Source organism: Syzygium oleosum, unplaced genomic scaffold (genome assembly GCF_021117445.2).
Source record: "Syzygium oleosum isolate NSW1041296 unplaced genomic scaffold, Sole_v2.1 Sole_v2.44, whole genome shotgun sequence".
NCBI lineage: Eukaryota > Viridiplantae > Streptophyta > Magnoliopsida > Myrtales > Myrtaceae > Syzygium > Syzygium oleosum.
The window spans coordinates 1,199,683-1,205,204 of record NW_026607528.1 but is presented as its reverse complement, the minus strand read 5'-3'; the positions used below and the strand labels follow the sequence as shown (position 1 = coordinate 1,205,204).

Sequence of the window (5,522 nt, the reverse complement as noted above, 5' to 3'; positions counted from 1 at the left end):
ATTTTTTTCATCTTCCGACATTAATTAAAATTTTCAACGTAAGTATAAGTGATTTTTTTTAATTAGCCAAAACATATGAAATTTTTTGTCATAGAGCTATTCATCATGTCACGCCATGTCCAATTCGGGTCTCTTCAATAAATTTTGTTGTGTGTTACCCATGTTCTCGTGTTACATCAAGAATTGTCATCCTTGATACTAACTAATGTTGCAATGCTAATATGACATCAATCCTGCTCTCAAATTCATCTAACTGAAATATAGATGCCCTGTAAAGAGTTTCGATTCTCGTCAAATTATTGATCATGCCGACAACGTGGCCACGATACAGCAAAGCTCTTCCTAGTGCCGGGTCCATGCGAATTAGACAGAGGTGGCATAGGAAGCCAGGCTCGCAAGATATGACGGCTCGGATTCATCCCAATCCACTCTAAATACAAATAAGTTGTTCACCTTGTCCTATGACTTCAGCATATATGCAAGAATCCCAATTCCACTAAAAGAAAGTTTGGTCGGGATCAAACCGAATCTTCAGCTTCGACAATTCGGGCAATTGAACCAAACCAGTCACCAACAATGAAGGGGTCAAAGATCAAAAAGAAAAACACTCCCTGAGGTCACATAGTGACAAAGGTAAACCCCCGCGTTTTTTCACTGAAACTTAGGAGATCGCAACCAGACAATTTCAGGACCACAAAAGAAAGCCAACAGGAAGAGCTACAATTATTGCTGATGCTAAAGAGGAAACTGAGGGGAATCTTCTCAGCGACAACAGCTTCTGGTGTCTCTCTCCAGATCACGAGCTTGATTGGAGGGTGACCAAACCCTAATTCCACTGACAAAAGCTTGAGATGAGATGAGATCCAACTCTACCCAATGAGGATTTCCCCATCCTTTACTTTTGTTTCCTTGTATCTTCCCACATGAACGGTTCCTTTCGAGTGAGCACTTAATGGATCCTATCCTGCAATAATGCAACGTGGGGCTACTTGTCCCAGCTCATTAGGGTTCTCAGCAAGAAGCGTTAGTCTGACTTATACTGATATGGATGTTCGGTGATCACGTGATGATTAGTTATCTTAAGCTTCTCAACAACGATGTGATGCGATCTGTAACGGTTCGAAGGTGATAAGGGAAGAAAAAGAGAACATTGCACCTATGAAGTGCGTATGTCCTTGTGTTGTGATATTTTCCGTGACGACACTTCGAATAATTCCTCCATAGCAATCTGCGTACCATCCCTTTGTGACAACAAAAGTTCTTCCGCGATCTCTAACCAGAAATCCTAGTAAAAGATGTCGATTTAGCGACATCAGAGTGCATGGGCTTTGCTGGAAGAAAATTAACTTAGTCGGGTGGTGACGGGAGATTTCGAGCTTCGCTATGCCGCGCATAACCTCAAGGCCGAATGTTGCTTCTTTCACTCATTATGGGGAACTTAATGCGCGCTCCCAAGGCCAGACAAACATTTCTTTCACTTGTTTGTCATCTCGTTTTAACTTTCGACCGCATTTTCTACCACAGTCCTAAACTCAACCAAGACGCTTTGAAATAAGCATTGCTCACTAAACGCAACACCTATTTATATAGCTCTACAAATAAACCCTCATATCACAAAAGAAAATTTCATTGTAAATTAAGCTCTACCACCCCTCTCTCTCTCTCTCTCTCTCTCTCTCTCTCTCTCTCTCTCTCTCTCTCTCTCTCTCTCTCTGGGCATTTTCATCGCATTTTGGATAGCAATGTGATGGAATTACTTAAGTTGACGATAATATGTGGTGTAGGGACCGTAATTATCACAAAAAAGATGGAGAGATTAACACTGAACATTCTAAAAGCACGTGGGCCAAAAGTATAATATCTTGTAGCTACTGATCGTAGGGGAAGTTTTTGCTTGAACTTAGTCCATGGATTGAGTGCAATCACGGTCATTGATCTTGTGCGGTACAAGCAAAAAAATCGTTACCCCGGCCTCTATTCTTGCATTTCTATGACCAACCAACCCACAACCACCATGGTAGAGATTCGGAGAAGAAAAATAATTTAAAAGAGATACACAGATCCATTGAAATTTACCTGAATTGTATGCCGGCGAATTCAGCGCCGTGAGAATAATTCTGCAGAGCAATTAAGACTGAGAAATCCTGAATCGCCATGTCGTCCCACAGCTTTCTTGAGCTTCCGAGTCTGTAAAATCTCCACGATCGAGGACAGACGTAGTAGCTGAGGAAGTTCAAGAAAGCTGTGGAAAAGCATGGCAGGACTTGAACGTCTTCACCTTCACCCTCGACGATCTCGCACAGATAATAAGTATATACTTTGCTTTGCAACAAGCAGCTTCTTTCTTGCGCGCGCGCGTGTGTGTGTGAGAGAGAGAGAGAGAGAGAGAGTTTGGACCCCTCCATCGTGTGATGAAACAACTCGATTCCGGCTAATTTTATAGAGGGGGTAAGGGACGGCCATTATACAAAAATGAATGTTTTGTTGTCTGTCTTACTACATTAAGCCGAACTTCTTCGGATTTACACATTCACTGTCGGTAACCTTTTTATTTTTACTTATAGATTCGTGCTACCCGTATGTGTAATATCATGCGCCTAACAAAACAACTTTTTTCTGGTGTGACAAAGAGTTTCCTCTCTCCCTCTCTGTTTCTTTTGCCCGAATTCACCGGCAAAAAAACATCTCAGCTGCTGCTCGCCCCTCACCGTCATTGCCGCCGTTAGCCTAAGTGAGCCCATTTCCTGTTTTCTTTCAACCCTCACCCTTCGCTGCTGGCGCACGGCCCAATCGTGGCCGAGACTCTGGCCTGTAAAGGACTGTTATTCCTTATATAACATAGAGATTTCTGTATATCTTTCGCATCCATATAGAGAACTGTTATCCCTTTATGGTGGTGATGAGCAATATCCACAACGTGCAAAAACCTCAAAGATCGAACTCCAAGGATAAGCCAAAATAAAGTGTCCATCTTCTAGATACAATGACTCCACAATAGATCTGTTCATTTTGACCCAAGTACGATCGATGGAATAGTTATTGGTTCGATGGTGCTGCAGGACCTAGCATTAATTGGATCAAGAAATCTTGGCCAATCCCATCCATGACTTGAAAAATCTCAAAAACTTACATGTAAATCTATCAAGCTTAGTCGGCCCTTGACACCCCAATGATAATTCAAAAGGCTCAATAGCTCTCATTCTTATTATTACGTTTTCGTTTCCAAAGGGAGAAATAACATATTTGAAATGCCGTTTCATTTAAAACTCGAATCTTGAAATCCTTTCTCTCTTTACTTCACACCTCAAAAAACACAACTATTACAAAAGATAGACATTTTCATATCTCTTGACCCGAGAATAGATGGGAAGAGAAAAAGCTCCCCTTTTTCAGTGTACTTTCGACAAGATGTCCGATGAAAACAGGTTGGCACCTGCAGCTCAATGGAATGGAGCACGTGGCCACGATCCCACTGTATCGGGGGTTCAAATCCTTCCTTGCCCACAACTAGCCAAGAACACGATAAGTACCTTTCCAAAACCATAGAGCCACTTGCCCCTAGGTGTACCCCACCCCAAGCAGCAGATGAGGTCGGGCCCAACACGTCGTCGAGATCGTCGGGCAGGCCTATCGGTCCGGTGGGCTGACGCACGCCTCAGGCCCGCCGCCCATGCCCTCGCATGGGAATGAATAGATTGTTTTGCTCGATTCCGGTCCCCATGTGATGGTTTCATCTCATGTGATCGAGTGCAGCGATGAGATGCTTCGTGTTGAACTGAACGTATAGGTAATGTAGGATGACTTATGAAATCAACTTTATCACATCACTGGTCACGATCACATGATGTGCGGTGGTACGATTGCTGATCTGGTGGGTGGGCCTCGATGTGATGTTTGTACTCGCCAACCGTGGCCCACTTGCCCCATACGGGCCTGATGTTGTATAAAGTTGGAAGGCTCAGTGGACCCACTCTCAGGCCCACCTCGTTGCCAGCTGTCGCATCAATTTGTTTTTTCACCCTTTGGTCAGATTTTTCTTGTTCTTATTGGCACTCTTTGTAGCGATTTTCCTCAAGGTTTTGTTACTTATGGTCTTTTTGTACTTGGTCTGATCGAGATATTCTTTGGGCTACGAATCTAAAGTGCATTGATTTTTTTGGCTATGTACTGTTATGAGGTGCATCGTGCTGTGTCATGTGGTTTTACTTCATTTTTTTGGACTCCTTCCTGTTAGGAACCGTACCATTTTAATCGTTCAAACCCATCGAGCTTGCTATAAGTTCGAGCCCATATGATCAACATATTCGATTGCAATGCGAGAATTACTGCCACTGGTTTCATATGATAGAGTGTCCGTATAAAATCTGTCTTTTCACTAAAAGCTAAAGACGTGAGAAGCGAACAAAAATTTACTGAATCGACACGCCAACTCCAAAAAAACAATCAGGTCAGTTAGATATTTAGCCCCCACCTCCCATTGAGGACTAGCTCTTATGGCCCAGAGACTGCCCTTAGCACGATACATGTTCATGCATGACAAATTGGACATAAAGTCCTAAAAAGATAGCTTGGAGCTATCTTGTCCAAAACCCTAGCATGACCATTGCATTTCCTAATATTTGGAAAAATCGCAGGGTGCTGCTTGGGGTAACTTAAAAACTTTCAGACCCAAAATATTATTTTAAGGCTTCATTTATTTCGCGAAAAATAAAAAAATTGAAAAATATGTTCACAAATATAATTGCTTACATCACTAAAAATAATTAATCAATGAAAATTATTTTCATTGCCGACAATAATTTATGACTACTAAACATTTTCATAGACGTTGAATATATTTTCCGTTCATTCAGTTTTGTAGGCGATTCCAAATATCGTTGTTAGGATTATTCATTTTTCGCAAACCAAACGTTGTCTCCTGAGCCAATAGACCCACCAATTGAAACCGACCCTAGCAATCCAAACTCCAAAACCCTTGAAAGCTTCAAAATCACATCATCTCGTGATCCATATTTACCCATACACACCAATATAATTAGCAAATGAAAGATATTTTCATTATCGATAACAACTTATATTTAAATATTGATATTTTTTGTTCATTTATTTTTTGTAAACGATATGAACGATCATTTTTTAGGAAAATATTTTTAAATTTATTTTACTCAAAACAAACGGGATCTGAGTTTCATATCCACGACGAGGGTTTTAGACATCAGATGTCCGAATTCGAGTATCATGCATCTGGTGAAAAGGATCCAAAAGAAGAGGGATTGGATTCGATGGCTCGGAGAACGGTGAGGCTGCTGCTGACAGGAGGTGATGTTGGACCAATTATTGGGGAAAAATAATTGGTGGTTGTCTCCGTCAGTGAAAGCGAGAGGTGCTGCTCAGTTTCCGCCGGCGTAATTTCAGCTTCCGCCACTTCCCCACTGCATGCCCTGAACCCTGCAAGCCCGTGGATTGACCCACCTTCCATGGAGGACCCGGTGCAGCACGAAATTTGCAGAACCCTAGAGGTG

General features: G+C 42.0%; 1 long non-coding RNA gene across 1 annotated transcript; it reads right to left on the bottom strand.

Annotated features, from left to right (window-relative positions):
* Positions 1-250: 250 nt before the first annotated feature.
* On the bottom strand, positions 251-2,384 carry LOC115684230 (uncharacterized). Its single transcript, XR_008815224.1, has 2 exons — positions 2,077-2,384; positions 251-985 (listed from the first exon to the last, which is right to left on the bottom strand). It is a non-coding gene; the product is annotated as an uncharacterized LOC115684230 (long non-coding RNA).
* Between the last annotated feature and the right edge of the window lie 3,138 nt (positions 2,385-5,522).